Consider the following 19,306-nt stretch of genomic DNA (forward strand, 5'->3'; position numbering starts at 1 on the left):
TCATATAAAATAGATGCCAAAAGTGTGCATTTGAACATTCTTCATGTTGTAGAAATGCAACTCCACAACAAATCCATAGAACTCTTCCAAGCTAGAGGAAGCATGAGTAGTAGGATCCTTTATATATGCTTTAAAAAGTACATAGGTTTTAAAGTTTTTATTTAAAGAAAATCATCCTACATAAAATACTAAATAAATCAAATTGAAAAAATATTTTACCTGATTTCACAAGTTGAGAAGTAAGAAAGGACAATGCATACTGTATTGGTTTGCTAGATCTGTTATAACAAATCGTAGCCCTTCTTCAACCTATTTAAATCATAGGCTAGATAGCATAAACAACAAAAACTCCTTTTCCCATGGTTCTGGAGGCTAGAAGTCCAAGATCAAGGTGTCAGCAGGTTTTGTCTCTCTCCAAGCCTCTTCCTGCTTACAGATTGCCATTTTCTTGCTGTGTCCTCATGGCCTTTTCTCTGTGCACAAACCCCACTGGTGCCTCTCCATAAATCGTCATCCCCTCTTCTTACAGGGACATAAATTAGATCAGATTAGGACTCATCCTGAGAGTCTCATTCTAACTTAATTATCTCTTGTACAGCCTTATCTCCAAAGACAGTTACATTCTGAGATACTGGGGGCTAGCACTTTAACACATAAACTTTTGCAGAACATAATTCAGTCTATAATATAAACACATCACCAAAAAAAAAAAAAAAAAAGCATACCCCTTTGAGGTGAAGAAAGCTGTGTCAACATTCCAGCTCTACTTACTTGCTTCATGATTTGAAGCTAACTATTTAAATCCACTGAGGCTTACATTCTTATATATATGTGATTGGATATTAAACTATTAGTATAGAAATTCTCCCTGACTTCCACCTGCCTCACAGTAGAATCCTGTACTTGGAAAATTTCAAATCTCTTCTTACACGATACATGTACCCTCCTATTGATCCAGGTGAGACTATCTTTGCCAGACCAGCTACTGGAGTTCTTATCTATAAAACCGAACTCGGTAATACCTACTTTGTAAATTTGTTATGAAGTTTAAATAACTTACTACAGAAAAAGTTCATACAACAACGCCTGGCAAAGAGAAAGAAGTACATATAAAAGACAGAAATTACTACCCTGGCTATTAAATACTAGGGATAATATAAAATATATGTGCCAGAGCTTGGTGCTTATTGCATTTATAGTACAAATGTTACTTTTCTTACTGTTTACTAGAAGTGTCAGATACTGTTAGCTTTCTCTAATATCTGTTCTTTCCTTTTTCCTTCCTTGCAGAACTAGTTGATTTTTAGCTGGGTATGTAGCTGCCTCAAAAAAAGACTACATTTTCCTACTGGAAGGAAAGCAGACTAAGTTCTGAACACTGGGTCACCAAAGTAATTAGTGTGTAATATCCAGGACCTGGGTTACTGAGAATTCATTTTTAATATGGATGAGAGACAAATAGGTCTTGATCTTTTTAAGACCACTGGTAAACAGATATACAAGTCTGGAACTCAGTTTTCAGGAAAAGTTGTATGAATTTAGGAAATCATTTGCTTAAAGATGAGTGTTAAAGTTTAAGACTGATTAAGGCCACCTAGGAAGAAACTATTGCCAGAGGCCAAAAAACGGAGTCTGGGGCATGAGACTTAGGGAAGAGGAGGAAGCTTTATCAAAAGCAGGCTAAGACAGAGCAGCCAATGAGTCTGTGTTATCTTAGAAACCCAAGGGACGAGACTTCTAAGAAGGCAGGAGTGGTTAGGCAATAGGTCACTCAGTGAGGACAAAGAAAGACAGTGGGTTTGCAGCATCAACGTTAGTGACCATGATGGGAACAATTTCAGAAGAAGATCTGAAGATCTTCTGGACAGAAGATCAATTTAAAATGTTGAAGAGAGACTAAGAGGATTAAAAAATAAAGACAAGAAAGACCACAGGCCACATACCTGAGTTTTTAAGGGTTGGTGTTTTTGTTTTATTTAGCTTGTTTTTTGTTTTGTTTTCTTTTCTTTTCTTTTCCCCTTCCTAACAGCAGTAAAAAGATGCAAAAGCAGAAGGAGAATGAGGGAAGGTGAATGGAAGGAAATGGATTTTATTTTGTTTTGTTTTGTTTCATGGCAAATAATAATAGACCTATTGATACCTTAAAACACCCCAGGCATGGTCTTTTCTCTGGGCTTTTTCACACGTCTTCTGTGTCTGGAATAAATAATTGCACTCACACGTTTCTCCTTGCTTCTCCTTTTGGCTACCAGGTCTTACACAAAGGTCCCAACCCCTACGGCCTTCATCATCCCATCCTGGCATTCTATATTTACTGGTCTGTGCATTCTACTCACTGCAAACCCTGAGAGCAGGGTGTGGGAGCATCTTATTTTATCCTGCTTCTCACTATCTAGCAGGTATCTATTGTGTGTAAGGGGGCAATACAATGGGAAGAGCAATGACTTCTTGTAGAAGTCATTGTGAAAGCTGGCTAAAATAAATCATGAAAAGCATGTGGAATATTGCAGGTGCTGAATATATCTGCACGCATTGTTATTGGTACTCAAGTTGAAGTCTACTATGAGTAGTTTTGTTTGTTTTTTAATCATCAGGGCATCATGGTTTATTTGCCTTTTACCATGTAGGATTATATAATCATTTTCATGAATGGGATCTCTACCCCCTGAGCTAGAATTTATGTGTTACTATCAACTTTAATTTGTGGTCTCAGTTTAAGCATTTCATTTTTCTAGTGGGGGGTGGGAGGGAATCTTTTTTCCCTTCTTCTCTTCTAAGTCCTTTGGCTAGTGTAATAATGAAATTGACATAAGATGGACTAAGAGGAGAAAAACAAATTTTAGTTTTGTAATATTGACCCTAAAATATGAATCTCCTTGTTTCTGTGCCATCATGAGTTTAGGAGAACTGGAATAGGAGTCTGGGACTTTTAAGGGGAGGGAGATAATTCACAGGAAGATGGGAAGAGCAAATGTTTGGTAAAGAAATATTTGTCAGGTCCTGAAGAAACAATGGGACATAGAGAGTAATTCAAACAAAGAGGCCTTACCAAGCTCCTCCCAGCCTACCACACCAAGCCCATGGTTTTTGTAGTTATGTATCTTCCTGAACTAAGGTAGAACCAAAAAAACTCCACCTGAGTCCCTTTGGCCCTCAAAAATTATTGCTTTTGTTTCTACCAGAAGGAAATACTGAGAAAGTATCAATAGATCTATTATTTGTCATGAAAACAAAACATAATAAAATCCATTTCCTTCGATTCACCACCTTCCCTCATTCTCCTCCTGTTTTTGCATCTTTTTACTGCTGTTAGGAAGGGGAAAAGAAAAAAACAAGCTAAATAAAACAAAACACCAAGCCTTAAAAACTCAGGTATGTGGCCTGTGGTCTTTCTTGTCTTTAATTTTTAATCCTCTTAGTCTCTCTTCAACATTTTAAAAGTATATCGGTTTAAAATAGATGATTTGCCTATAAAAATTTATTTTTGTTAGCATAAAAATGGGAAGGCAAAAGAAAAAAAAATATTAGTTAATGAGCAGAATGTGTCATGGCACATTTCTCAACTTAAGTCAAACTACCTTAACATTGCATTATAACATATTTTAGTAAAAAATGATCCCTTTTGTTTCTACCAGAAGGAAATACTGAGAACTATCCTAACACGTGTACCTGAAATTTACCTAGTTTTTGTTTTGTTTTGTTTTTTTGTTTTGTTTTGTTTTAATTTTATTTATTCATGAAAGACACAGAGAGAGAGAGAGAGGCAGAGACACAGGCAGAGGGAGAAGCAGGCTCCATGCAGGGAGCCCGATGTGGGACTGGATCCTGGGACTCCAGGATCATACCCTGAGCCAAAGGCAGATGCTTAACCACTGAGCCACCCAGGGATCCCATAGCTTTTTTTTTTTTTTTTTTTTTTGGTAAACAAACTATACATCTTCAAAGCAATTCAGTCCTTTAGAAATTGATAAACATTGCCTTTCTAGCAGAGAGAAACTTAGATGCCATCACTTGTAAAATGGTTATATCTATTGTCCAGGTATCAGATAATATCCATCAGTCACCAAATAAATTGATTGCTCTGGGGTGAATATTTCTTTTATCAGTGCAGTATTATTTATTTTTTATTTTTTTTAAAGATTTTATTTATTTATTCATAGAGACACAGCTAGAGAGAGAGAGGCAGAGACACAGGCAGAGGGAGGAACAGGCTCCATGCAGGGAGCAAAACCTTGGAGAGGCTGGGTGGCTCAGGGCACGATCCCAGAGTCCTGGGATCAAGTCCCACGTCATGCTCCCTGTAGGGAGCCTGCTTCTCCTTCTGCCTATGTCTCTGCCTTTCTCTGTGTGTCTCTCATGAGTAAATAAGCAAAAATCTTTAAAATATATATATTTTGTTGATAATGGTTAAACTCAAGTTATAGAATGAGAACCACCTGCAAGTTATTAAACGGTGAAGCATAATCATTAGGAAAATCCATAAGAAAAATTCTCATCTATTCCTCTGCATTCCCTTTCTCATTTAAAAAAAAAAATAGTGAAAAAGCCTGGGGAGAAAGAAGTCTCTTCTTTCAGAGAGGCAGGTTTATATGGTAGAAAAAGAAGAACATGAGGTTAAATGGGCCTTCTAAATATAAGTTGTTTCATCTGCAGTGTTGCTTAACCATTCTCTCCTCATTTTCTCATCAATAAAAATGTGGCATAAATATTTTTCTAATTATTTAAAGTCTTCTATAAAACCTCCATGAGATAATACATAAATGGCTTTGCAGTACAACCTGTCATATAGTCATCCATCAATAAAAGTAGCTCTTTCCATTGTAGCTCCAGGTCCCTCTTTTCTTCCTCACCCAATTTCTACAGATTCTTTTCTGTGTTTCATTTTTGTTCACTGTTAGACTGAGCTATAATATCAATTTTTTCAGTAGTTCTAATTTCAAAGAACAGAGACATTCTTATGCCCTTAACATAAAAAATATATAGATAGGTAAATATTTTTATATAAATATATTTTATATATTTGTTGTTGCTTTATTTGTTTGTTTTAAATAAATATGTTCAAGTAATACAAAAGACTGGTACCTCACTGGAATTGGGAAAAGCTATCCTACCAGACTTCATGGAAAAAAAAAAACAGCAAGTATCGTCTGGTTTCAGAAGACTGGAGTATAGTTCAAAAAATGAGTCACTCAGGACTTAGATGGTTCTGGGGACTGGGTTCTATCTTTGGCCCTCAAGCAGACACTCTGTTAATCTGAATACACGTAACCTCACCATAAAGTTGACTCAAAGTTAACCAATTCCTGTTTCTATTTCTCCTATTACTGCAAATCAACCATATCCTCTCTATGATGATAGTCTTTCAAAAGTCACTTATTCACAGCTTCCGCTTACTCATGGCTGTTTTTGTCTCTTGGCATCTGCAGATTAGCATTGCTGTTTATGCTTCTACCTCAATTACTAATTGAGTCTCTTTGCATCTCAAATTCAAATTACTGAGTTAGATTCAGTTAGTCACAATTAACCTTATTGCAAAAGTCATCTCATTTTAGGATATTCTGTAGGGCACTACATATACTATAAACTTGTTGCTTTGGAGTCAAATATCCCATTTTATGCAACAAGCTCCTTCCATGAATGTGGGCCATGTGACAAAAGTCATGACCAAATACATTTAAAACTAGACCACTTCCTTCTGAAGGTGAATTTGGTAGTTTCTCTCAGCACCTATGGATATACTTTATTTTATTCATTTGAAATACAGAAAAATGGCAGTGTATATATTTCCTTAAAGTTCAGTTTAACTATTTATTAAAAATATTATAAATAATCTGTAAGATACCACTTGCTAGTTAATATGAAGTATGGTATATTTCTATTGACATGGGCTCACAGGTCTGAGCAAACTACACCTAGGGTAAAATTTATCAAACAAGTTTAGAAACTGTTTATGTGTCTGTCTCATTTGATCTCATTAGACTGTAAGTGCTTCAAAGTAAGGGCTATTTTTTTGTTTTGGTTTGGTTTTTTGTTTGTTTTGTTTTGTTTTGTTTTGTTTTGTTTGTGTAAGGGCTATTTCTTACTCATCCAAATACCTCTAAGAAAATTCAATATGGTCTGTTTTCTGTTTCTTAGTTTGTGTCTATAATTCACTCTTCTCTGTGACATAACTTTATGATAAAATTTAAGTTCTATTTTTTTTCCTAAAAATGTGACTTCTATATTGACTATAAGCTTTAGTGCTTGTCTCCTGCAAGTGTTAACTCCACAGAGTTGAGATTTAATCCTTAATATTTGTTGCTCTATTTCTAGCACTTAGAACAAGGCTTGGCACATATTAGGTCTTTATTAAGTATTGTTGGAATAAAGGGAGACCCATTTACACATCACTGCTTCAAAGCAAGTAAACATCTTCTCAGTCTCTAATTGCTCATAAGATCAGTTTCCAGCCATTGTATATCTGTTGCTTTAAAGATTAAACCTGTATGTCGCAAGGCATAGATGAAGCTAGCCAAGCAAGCACATATTAATTTGATCAGCTTTATAAATTTGTCACGCACATAACATAGGCACACTTAACTTTAAACTTCTGTGGACTTTACTGCCTTGGAAGCTATAATATGTAATAATTTATGAATTCTTCTGATGTTCTCTATCTGCTGCTACTCTTTGGGGAACTGCGATAAAATCTGTAATATCTGACCCTAACTATAGCAGAAATAGACTCTTATGGCACATAAACAAAAAAATACACAGCAGTATATATACCAACACCTCTAATGCAAAAAAAAAATATATATATATATATACACATAAATAGAGGGAACTTAAATGTATTTCAAAAAGAAAAAGAGGTGATAACTTTAATTATTGCATATTAAAGGATGTCACTCAATGCTAAATGTTTTATGTTTCTAAATTTCTTAAAACCATATACCGACCATGTATGTTATCTTAACTGCAGCAGCAAACCTTTCCATCTGGCTACCTCCTCTAGGGTAAGAGTATAGAAAAATGACTGAGAGGATAGATTCTGGAGGCATGGGGCTTTGTAGGAGGCCCAAATCCAACTCTTTCAAGCTGTGTGATTAATCTTCTTGATCCCCAAAGTGGACTCACCTCTTTCCCCACATCCTGCCTCAGAGATGTAATAGAAATAGAAACTTAAAACTGCCTACCAGACCTCTCCCTTTGGGTGTCCCTTAAGTATTTCATTTCTCCTTCGAAACACCCTACATTTTAAGTAATACTGGACAAATGCAATTGCATGAATGTTTTTTAGGCCAAAGATCAAGGAGAAACCCTTAACTTTATAGGATACTGATTAGTTAATGGGCTGTCCTCTGTTTTTATTTTTATTTTAAGGCACGAGTCAAAAGTTCAGGACAGCATGAGACAGACATCATTCAGAAATTTTTGTTTGGTTGTTTTTAATGTTCCTTTATTCTGTACTCAGGATACAAGATATCAGATGATTAAATATTACTTATGGACATTGTTTTCTCAACTAACAGTAGACCTTTCATATTTCCGGGAAGTGAGGTGACCCACTTTTTATGATGGTAGACAGAAGGAGACTTACCCATAGAGAGCTTCATAGTCATAAGCTTGTCATTGTGTTTCTCCTTGACAAGGTGACATCCCTCCCTCTTTTACACCTAAGATGATGGAGAATATAATAATATTAAATTTCTTTCATAGATATATGAAAACTAACCAGCATATAATATTTCTTATGATATAGCACAAGATATAAGTACTGTGTCATGTATCATGCTTTCTGATTCATCCACTTGGAAATTCTATGAATTGTCTGTTGGGAATGGAAGAGCCCAATCCATGTGGTCTCATCCTTTCTGGTTGCAATTTATTAAATTCCTATATTCGTATAAGAAGGAAGCATTGCAGTATTGCGAATGACTATGGTGTGGGGTGCCTGAGCAAGAATGTCTGTGCTCCTCTGACTTGTTTGTGACTTTGTGAATTTGTACATGCCCCTGGCTCTACCTAGAATGGCCTGCCTCTTCCTACTCCCATTCTTCATCTGGTTACTTCCTCATCATGGATAAATATCTTTCTCATACATTTATTTTTGTTTTTCTACATCTTATTCTTGATATTAAGCACCACAGACTGCACTTTATAAGCCCTCGAGGAAAGGCATCAGTCTTAGTAAGGACTTGTCACATAGTAGATACTCAAATATTTGAGTGAATAAATTGATGGTATTTTACTTTATCTTTTGGCAGACACATGGCAAAATACAATGTGATCAGTGATGGGAAGAAGGGCTTGAACCAATAATAGCACCGTGTATAAAATGGTATCTAGTGACAAAATTTTGGGTAAGGAATTTACTACTTGAATGAAAATAGACATAGATTGCCCCATCTTTCAGCAGTCATGGAGACTTCAATTTTCCTGGAGGATGTAACAACACAGGGTGAAGGGAAAAGAATAAGCTAAAGAAGTTTATCTTTCCTCTGACTCAGAGACCCCATTACAAATAAAGTGTTAAGCTGAGCTGTAAAGAGATTATAGTCCCTTTTTCCCCATGTAATCACTCCATTTTCTCCATAAACTAAATTGCAAGAGGGACATGATCCCTTAGGATGATACTGAAAGTTTTACTGCCATAGGCCCAAAGACACAGACCTCATATTATTTTTATGGGCATGTGTCTTCTCAAGGAAAATGTGAAAAAAAAAATAAGTTGAATATACATGTGCAGGGTTCCCTCACTATCCAAAAGTAGAGCTTTCTTAAGAAACCTTTCATAAACTGAAATTGTGCAAAATGAAGAGAAGCCATTACTATTAATTAATATGGAACATATTTTAGCATTCCTAGACCCCAAAGATAATCTCTCTTAGGCTTTTCTGAAACCCTAGGACGTATCTTGCTACTGGATGCATAAAATAAGTTGAGACAAAGCATAGATGTTCACAGACACACTTCAGAATTGTGGCAGCCTGATGCCAGGTTGTTCCTGGAGAAGGAGCTTGACGGAGCCATTCCTACTGCTCCTGTTGTGCGCTGCCGCTAGAACACCTCACTGCAAAACAAATGCTGAACACTATACTCACTGCTTTGTTTTGTTTTGTTCTTTTGTAAAAGCTAAAATCCTCTTTGGATTTCTTTCAATTAGTGAAAACAGGTAGCCATGTGGGTCTTTAGTGAAAGCAAAATGATGTTAAGGTGAGTTTTCCAAAAACCAGGGCAACCTGTACTCACATAAAATCCCACTTCTCAAAATCTTTTACTAGAGTGTTTTTAAAAAATATATTTAAAAAAATATTTTATTTATTTATTCATGAGAGACACAGAGAGGCAGAGTCACAGGCAGAGGGAAAAGCAGGCTCCATGCAGGGAGCCCGATGTTGGACTCGATTCTCATGCCCTGAGCCAAATGCAGACAACTCAACAACCACTGAGCCACCCAGGCATCCCTTACTATAGCCTTTTAATTGAAACAACCAAGTTGGAAAGAAACTTGTCCTTTCTTCATTTTCTGCTTTCCTGTCATAGCTGAAAGGATCAATGGTATTTTCAAAGTATCAAAGGTATGAATGAATTTCTCCAAAGGCAGAAAATAGCTAATATCAATAAGCAACTTGTGAGCATTTTAATGTTGATACATTTAAAGTAAGGTAGAGAGATGAAGGGATACCTGGTTATTATGCTAAATACTTAGCATATTTGTTGTATGACTTAATGAATTAACTAACAAAGGTTTATTAGTATATGGCTTGAGGATTTTAATTGTAAATATAAATTAGCACTGTGATCTAAAAATGTAAAAGTTCATGTCAACAGTTAAGCTTTGGGGAAATATTCTTGATGTTGGACTTCCTTACCAAGATATCATGTCCTTTACATTTCAAATGTTGCTACATCAAAAACATACTGCATTTGTTGCCCTTTTAGTTTCTTAGAGGAATTGTAAGTTTGGCTTAAATTTTCATTAGTCTTTTTTGTCTCCAAGCTCTTCCTTTTTTCTGAAACATTAATTATGGATCACTTTACTATCCCTCCTATTAGGTTCCTATTGTGCAAAGACAGAACATGGTACACTTTCCTTGCTCTCCTTTGCAAGAATGTCACTGATACTAAATTCTTTAAATATCATTGAATCTATTAAATGTACAAAAAAAAATTGAAGATTCACAATGACAGCTCTTAAAAGTTTTCTGAATTTCTCTTTATAGAAATATCCCTGATAATAAATTAAGAAGTAATGATAGAATTGGAATATCACCAGTTTGCAACCTCTAATTGAATAGTGGACATAGGAAATGAATATATTAATGCCCACTCAGATTAAAAAAAAAAAAGGGAAGTCAGAATAATTGTTTCCTGACAGAAAAACACAATATTACTTATGAACTATTCCTGGCAAAAATATTGAAACTATATCTCATGAAATCCCTGTATCCAACTTTCAATTTATGGCAAATAGAACAAGATGTGTATTAGATAACACCACAGATATACAATCAGCAAAACCTGGTGTGTGATGAACTCTAAGGAAAAATGACCCAGTGTCTTCAACAAATAGATAAGAGAAAAGATACAGAGAAAGGGATGAAAAGATGTGAGATTTGGGACATACAACCAATCTTAGACTTTTAAAAGGTGAAATTATTAAACAATTGGGAAAAGGTAAACACCAATTGGTTATTCAATAATTTTGAGAATTTATTATTTATTATTATTATTTATTATATTATTATGTTGATGGGATAATAATGTTACCACAGTGAATTTTTAAAAGTTATTACATTTAGAATTAACTAAAATATTTACAAATTAAATTTTATGATGACTGGAATTTGATGCAAAAAGATCTAGGAGGAGGGAGGAATGGAACATTTGCAGTGTTACAGAGAAAACAAGATTGGTCACTGATACATAATTACTGAAGCTGGGTGATAGGTACAGCGAGATCATTAAACCATTCTCTATAGTTTGTCTATGTTTGATATTTCCCATAGCAAAAATGCTATTTTAAGAAGTATTTTGTTTGTTTGTTTTGTTCTGTTTTGTTTTAATTTTTTTTTAGAATTCTGGCCACCTCACAATAGGAAATGTCTTGTTACCTCATCTTGTGAATGGGCTTCAACTCTATGTCCTGGTGCTCAGCACTTGTTCCTTTCTGCTCTCTATCTCCCTTTCTTCTAGGTTTGTTCTGTTGACTAGATGTGTTACATGCACACACACTTAATTCTCTCACTTACTCAGAGAAATCTAGCTCTTCACCTCCTGTAACTAAGTGTAGTCCTGCCTTTGCAGATCTAAAGACTCACTAATGTGTTCTCTTAAACCACACACCGGGGGCCAGTGCTTACCATTCTACACTGGCAAACACTTTAAAATGTCAGACCTATCCCTTCGCACACTCAGGCTCTGTGATAGGAAGAGAGCAGTAAACATATGTTTATTTCTTTCACTGATCTGAATTATGCAATCACTACCTCTTTTGGCTCTTTAAAAGGCAGAAATGGTTAAGATCAAGGTTTGTTTTATATGACTTTTGGGGAGTTCCTCTCTATGACCATTACTTTTTATATGATAAGTGCCTATTGGTTGAAGGACGTAATATTTTGGGATAAGATTGGAAGCAAGAAAGTTCTCTCAGCTTTTAGATCAAAACAATTACTATATAAAGTGCATGCTTTGAATATAACAGCAACTTTTCTAGTGAGGCAATTTTGCATCTTAATTATGTATTTTTATCTTAACTAGGAAGAGGAGTTAAATATATCATCATTCATAAAGAAAAGTCCCTCTAAGTCATTAATGGAAATGTTCTCTAAATTGGAATTGCATATTTTAATTCTACTCCTGACTAAAGTTTGTTATTTCATCCACTTACCTAGGCTTGACAGGAAATCAGTCTCTGCTTTCTTGACTGGTTGGCAGACCATTAGAATTTTATGTGTTTACTATAGAGTCCAGGATAATAAGTTAGTGAGGGTTAGTGAATTTCAGTGGTTTAGTGAGTTTCTTTGATTGGAGTTTTTCTCATATAGGATCAAGGCAATTGCATAGATAGGATGTTCTCCGAGAGAAAACTGCATGATGTTGTCATAATCCAATGCAGGTAGTGAGGTCAAAATGTGAATTTTTCTCTCAGTCACTGAGGCCATCTTCCCCCAAACTCCATCCCACCAATTATATCAGCTCCCTCACATTTAATGATGGGAGGGTCTGGAAAGCAGGTCTGTTCCAAAGGATGAATGAAAGTATTAAACATAAATGTTAATATCCCATGTGGATGGAGCCCTAAATATATGCCACACATCTTTTTTCTGTCAAGCCTGAATGCTTGCTTTAGTTTGATCAACTCCTCCAGAAGCACAAAGTAGCTACTGCACGGAAGGGCCATGTACCCCAACATAGCCCCTTTTTGTGGACTCTTCACACCTAAACGCAGTTTCTAAATATTTACTAAGAATTCACTATTTACTAATATATTTACTAATATTCACTAAGCAATTACTCCATTCAGTGTATTCGCCATATATCCTCACTTTTCTCAAACATATTTCCAATATAATCTGGCTTTCTCCTGCTAACAATTATTTCTCCCATTTTCGACAAAAGAAAAAGAGACTATTTTTAGTGTGGTGGTTGATAACAAAGACATTGGTGTCAGATTTGATTCAATTTAATCAGATCTCTAAAATTTGCTGAGGCTGTGGCCTTGAACAGATAACTTACCTTTAGTACATCTTAATCCCCTCTTCTGCAAAAATGGATATATTTCTTATAGAGTTATTTATGTAAAATGTTCATAGGACATGAATCGTAGTGTCATAAATGATAAGCAATCAAACTTTTCAGTTGATAGTTATCAAGAGAAATTAAATAGCATAGCTTGCTGAACGTTCACAATTAATCAGTGACATTTAAACCCACAACTGTAGACCTCAGCAGCACACTGAAGTCTCTGTGTTCAAGAACAGCCCAAATTAACCCCAGCTGGTAGACTGGCTGCAGTCCATATCACACAGCAGATGAGTCGTTCCACTCATTTATAGTCACTAAGCAACTATTTGGTGACTGGGAATATTTAAATCTGGATCTTCTGACCCCTAGACTATGATATAGGCTCTTTCTTGACCAAATAAATGGCCTTAACCACTAGCTTCTCCCACAAAGCCATGAAAAGAGCAATGTTGACATCTACACACTAAAATAGAATATTTGAAATGAAACAAACAGAAGCAAGAAAAAACAATTGTAGCTTTCTCTATTCTTAAGATAGAACATTTAGCTTCCTGGCATTTCTGTTAATTCATGTTATAAGCTTATCAGGGAAAATATCTTTTCAATAGGGAAAGATACTCAATTCAGGGATACCTATAAGTGAGTGTGATTTTAGCCCTATGCCAAACTGTTTCCTTTGTTTTCTTTAAAAAAAAAAAAAAAAAAAAAAAACAAGCTCTGGCCTGTTTAATTAAAGAAAACTTTTGTTACACCGGGGTGGCTCAGCGGTTGAGCATCTGCCTTCGGCTCAGGGTGTGATCCTGGAGTCCTGGGATCGAGTCCCACATCAGGCTCCCTGCATGGAGCCTGATTCTCCCTCTGCCTGTGTCTCTGCCTCTCTCTCTGTCTCTCATGAATAAATAAATAAAATCTTTTTAAAAATAAAAATACATAAAGAAAAATTTTTGCGTGATTTACTTCTTAGATGCTTCTAATGCTTCTATCACAATCTCCTGGATCAATGATAGCCAGGATGCATACTCTGTAGTATTTCCCACATACTGTGCCCAATTCAATATCATTGCTACTGGACTGATGGACACCAGTTTTGGCCAACATGATATAGGTTCTACTTCAGATTTCCTCAGGCTGGGTAGTTGTTGATGAGGACGACCACTTTTGCTTTGCCATATTTGATCATTTTCAGAGTCTACTTGTACCCCAGCAGGTATTTTCCACTTTTCATAATGAGTTAGAGTCCAGAGTTGATTGACTCCAGTGACATTTTGTTTTCTTCGTGACCACCATCTTCCTGCCTTAGGTGGTTGGGATGGCCCCAACCAAGAACAGCCACCAAAATAGCCTGATGAGAGAAAGGCCTTTTATTTTATTTCTTTAATTGGTGCCTCACAAATACTTACATCCACCAATAGACAACCCATGTAGGATAATAAACTGGGCATATTATATGGCTGCATCTCTCAAACCAGTATATGATTAATTTATTCTCTTCCTTCTGCTACATCACTTGGGGAAGCCCAGATAATGGAGATTGCTTCCCTTGTGTCTCAGAGGGAATACATCATAGATGATGGTCCCATGGTTTCTGTGTCATGCCTGTGTGGTCAGCTGTCATATGTGGTCAACTGTATATATGTTATATTTTAGAATAAGGAGAAGATATTACACTTTATGTTATACATTAGTATATTAAAAGAATTGTATTAGAAAAATGCTTCAGATAATTTGACACATCTGTTTAACATTCTTTACATGCTTTAACTTAGAATTTAGAACAAAGTCAAAAACTCCTTAAAACAATGTGTTCACAGTTTTGAATTTTTTTTTAAATGCTTTCACCAAGTATTTTCAGATTTCCTTCTTCCTGCCACATAGTAGATTTGCATTTCTCTGACTTCTTTGTAGATATGCCCACCTATATGACTTGCTTTTGCAAATGAAATGTAAGCAGAAAGAAAATGCCCCACTTTGGAAGAAAATTTCTAGGAGTAGTGTTTGGTTCACTATATTTCCTTCCTATCACTATGGTAATTGTCATGAATCATTAAGAGAGAAGCTTCTCTCGGCCTGAGCCCTTGAGTGACAATAATGAACGGAGACCCTATTGGCCTACAATGAGCAAGAAATAAAGTTGTGTGCCTGTGTGTGTGTGTATGTGTAGCTACCAGGACTTGAGGATTCTTTGCCACAGCTTAACCTCGCTCATTTTGACTACCTAGAAATTGGTACTTATAAGTTTGGTGCTACAGAACAAAAGCTTACAAACTAGATTGATTTAGTGGTCACTTGGTCATAGGCAACTGTTACCAAAGACTGGGAAGATGGTGCTCGATGTCATTCAGAGGCAAAGCATTCAGTAAACTCTGATACCTGAGGTAGCTTAGAAGCTGATATTATGTTACAACCCTAAGGGAAGAAATTGGATAATAGAAAGCTTGTACTGTGTTGGTTTCTTTTTTTATATAAAAAAAGAGATGAACACAGGGCGGGAAAAAGGCTGGTTTTAGGGAAACTGAAAGAATCTATGAACTGAGGGAACGAACCATAGGATTTGAAGAAGAAACCTCCCTCCTGTTGATAAAAATAAACAATGTATAGGTATGAAAAAACAAAACTGCTGCCAAAGGGAGAGGGAGATAGAGAGGAAAAGATAGAGAAATAGACTGATTGAGAGCAGGGTGTTGTTGGAGTAAATTTGTTTTAAAATGAATAAGCTATATTCAGTGGAAACCTGAGATCAAATTGTTTCATATTGCAGAAACATGATCTTATTTTATAGCAAATCTCTGTATCCTCTTCTCTCTTTAACCGCACATCATTTGGGAGGGAAAAATCAATGATGTAGTTGCTGCTTTCTGAAATTATATGTCTTAGACACATGGATTCTTTGGGTCATTGCTTTTCTTCACTAATGGAAGATATAATGAAAACTGCATAATGGAAAGAACAATTCCAATGAGACCAGGTTAAACTGGTGCAGAATTTTAAACTCAAAATGTGAGCTATGGAATAAGTATCTAATATAAATTGTCATCTCTTTAAAAATAAGAGTTTCTTCATATGAATACCCCTGGCTTTATTTTTTTCTGAATTTAGAATCTTCTTTCTTTATATCAAAAGATTTATTTTAATCTTAAATGAAGAGAGCATCCCTAATGACTCTAAAGCTAGGGCACAGAAATTAGAAAGACCTGGTGCGTCGATAGGCTAGTAGTCCTAAAAGGTGCACCTCTGAGGAATTACCAAGTAAGCATTATTCATATGTGTTAATTCCCAAAGGAAATTGAGAAATGAGTAAGCATATTAGTTTTTTAGTTAGACTATATGTACATGGAAATGGCATAAATATTGAATATAAAATTATTAAAAAGTAACACCTCATAACAACTGAACCCAGGGCATATTTAAGAACACAAATACAGGAAGTACATGATGTTCTTGTTTCTTCCAAATGAAGAAAACCACTCATATTTCCAGCACCATTCAGGAATTTCTTCTGTATTTCCCTACTTACCCCATAAAACAAAATAAAATAAAATAAAATAAAATAAAATAAAATAAAATAAAATAAAATAAAATAATAAAATAAAATAAAATAAAATAAAATAAAATAAAAAATCTTGAGTAACTTGTTAGTCTCATTAACCCATATGAAACACAAAGTTACTCAGGCCAAATTCAGAGGCAGTTAGCCAGACAGTATAGTGCTCAGAAAATAGACACAAAAATTGAAGGGTCATAAGTACAGAGACAGAGGTCTTCCCAAAGCAATAAGAAGCTAGAGGAGGCATTTTTCAATTATAGCTATGAAGCCTGAGAATTTCTTATAAATTTTAAAATGCACTCTGGAAGTAGAGAGACAGATTCCCAACACATATAAAATTAGGGAAAAGTTTTATAAAATATTGAGAGGATAATAAAGTGTATAGGTTATATATTGCTGCACAAAAAACTACGACAAATTTAGCAGCTTAAAGCAACATTTATTATTGTAATATCTGTGGGTCAGGGATTGAGATGTGGCTTAACTAAATAGTTCAGACTCAGAGTCTCCTATGAGACTGCAATTAAGATTAGGGCTGTGTAGAGGCCAAGAGCAGGCTGCCCTAAGAAGTGCCACTTCAGCATGCAGGTTATATCTAGCTGAAAACAATCAAGGTCCAGATGACTCAGGAAGAAACTTTGACCATCCCTCTTATTGCCTAAAAGGGTTTAGAAAGAGGACCAGCTCCAGGAAAAGGGCTATCATCATAGACAACCACATTACGATATCAATTTTTTTTTAATTTTTTTTATTTATTTATGATAGTCACAGAGAGAGAGAGAGAGAGAGAGAGAGAGAGGCAGAGACATAGGCAGAGGGAGAAGCAGGCTCCACACACCGGGAGCCTGACATGGGATTCGATCCCAGGTCTCCAGGTCGCGCCCTGGGCCAAAGGCAGGCGCTAAACCGTTGTGCCACCCAGGGATCCCACGATATCAATTTTAACAGACCTAGCAAAGTCTGTTAAAATTTCTCCCTAGGTCCCATCCTTTCTGTGTGGCCTAGCAAACATTTTTTTACCAAACATTTACTTTTTCATATTTCTGGAAATTACTTCCCCTCCTTTAAAGTCCCAGGCCTCTACCACCTTCTCATTAGTTCAGGATGACATATAGGCCTCATTTTTGCCTGAGTCTTTGGAATCTCATGTTTAGGTGGATTCCCTGTACCTACATAAATAAATGATTTTCTCTTGCAATCTGTCTCATGTGAATTTAATTGTTACACCAGCAAGAAGAATTTTACAGGGTAAAGAAAAGTTTTTCCTCTCCAACAACTGTTATCACCACAAGGCTTGACTGGAGCTGGAAAATCTGCCTGGAAGATGGTTCACCCATAGGCTTGCTGGCAGAAAGCTCAGTTCTTGCTGGATATCAGAAAAAGGCCTCAGGTGTTGACCATAAAGAGTTTGAATATTTATATGACATGGCATCAGGCATGTGACAGAAGCCATACTGTCTTTTATGGCCCAGTCTCTAAAAGTCACTTATAATGACTTCTTTTGTATTCTGTTGGTCAAACAGACCAATCCTAATACAATGTAAGAAGGAACTATACAAAGATATGGATAACTGGAGATGGGATCATTGGAGCCATCTTCAAATCTATTTATCACATGGAGGGTTGATAATACACTTTCTCCTTCCAAGGTACACCTGAGGTAGTGTTGACATAAACCAGAGCCATAAACCAGAGTAAATATGCTAATGATACTTTACTACATGGGAGATACCTGGATGAGTTCTCATCTAAGAGTACTTAGCAGGCTATGTTTAGACTAGAATGACTGTTGAAAATATATCTGAAAAAAAGGGATGGTGGTGGTGCTGAGTTACTCAGTCGGTTAAGTGTCCAACTCTTGATTTCTGCTCAGATCATGATTTCAGGATTGTGAGATCAAGATCCACATCAGGCTCTGTGTTGTGCTTGGAGCTTGCTTAAGATTCTCTCTCTCCCTCTCCTCCTACTTGCTACTCCCCTCCTTTCTCTCTCTCTCTTAAAAAGAAAAGAAAAGAAAAGAAGTCTCGAATTTATCAATTGAGATATACCTGGCTGGAAAATGGATGGTAACACAGTCTCCCTAACCCTGAATGACTTACCAAGCACGAAACCTAAAAATCTCCAAACTTAAACATCTTCTGAGTTTAGATATACTATAGGCATTGATAGCATTCATTTGTTATTCTGAAATTATACCATGCCCTCCTATGGCAAAAGAGATTATTAAAAAGTTATGCCTGATGAGTTTGGAGATCCCTCCAGAAAGAATGGAGAAGCTATGTTTGGTTTTTGTTTGTATTATTTGATATGTATTACAGCTTGAGTTGTGTCCACCAGAAAGATATGTTGGGGTCCTAACATCCAATACTACCGAGCGTAAATAGATTTGGAAATACAATCATTGTGGAAGTAAAAGCTTAAGATGAGGTCTTACTGGAATAGGATGGGCCCATAATACAATGACAGGTGTCTATAAGATGATGTAAAGACCAAGGGAGAGAATGCTATGTGATGACGGAAGCAGTAATTGTCATTATTCAGCTGCAAACCTAGGGATGTTAAGGATCACTGACAATACCAGATGCTAAGAGAAAGGTGTGTAACTGAACCTTCCCTAAAGCCTTTTGAAAGAGGATGCCCTTTAAATGCTGATTTCAGACCTCTAGCCTTTAGAACTCTGAGAGACTAAATTTCTGTTGTTTTAAGCAACCCAGTTTGTGGTAATTTATTAAAGGTAACCTTAGGAAACTAAGCAATAAACATGAGTCAGCTTTGATGTGAGAGATCTATTATATGTTTGTCTGTTTTGACAATTCAACATTCTGTGTAATGCAGATTAGTGGCAGTAACGGGATTGTCATTCAGATCACAAATTATAATGGCTAAAGTATTGGAGGGTTAGCAAAAAGGAGGGGAAGAAAAGCCTGACAAGAATATGATAATAAGATGTCTCTACATATCCTTTGTATGAAGAGATGAACGTCTTTCAGTAGATCACACAAGACAATGTTATTAATGAAATACAGAAGA

General features: G+C 35.9%; 1 long non-coding RNA gene across 1 annotated transcript; it reads right to left on the reverse strand.

The window, feature by feature from the left end:
- Nucleotides 1-232: 232 nt before the first annotated feature.
- LOC140602179 (uncharacterized) lies at nucleotides 233-12,054 on the reverse strand. Its single transcript, XR_012005151.1, has 3 exons — nucleotides 11,876-12,054; nucleotides 7,583-7,658; nucleotides 233-522 (listed from the first exon to the last, which is right to left on the reverse strand). It is a non-coding gene; the product is annotated as an uncharacterized lncRNA (long non-coding RNA).
- Nucleotides 12,055-19,306: the final 7,252 nt, after the last annotated feature.

The sequence above is a fragment of the Canis lupus genome, chromosome 13 (genome assembly GCF_048164855.1).
Source record: "Canis lupus baileyi chromosome 13, mCanLup2.hap1, whole genome shotgun sequence".
In the NCBI taxonomy this organism is placed as follows: Eukaryota; Metazoa; Chordata; class Mammalia; order Carnivora; family Canidae; genus Canis; species Canis lupus.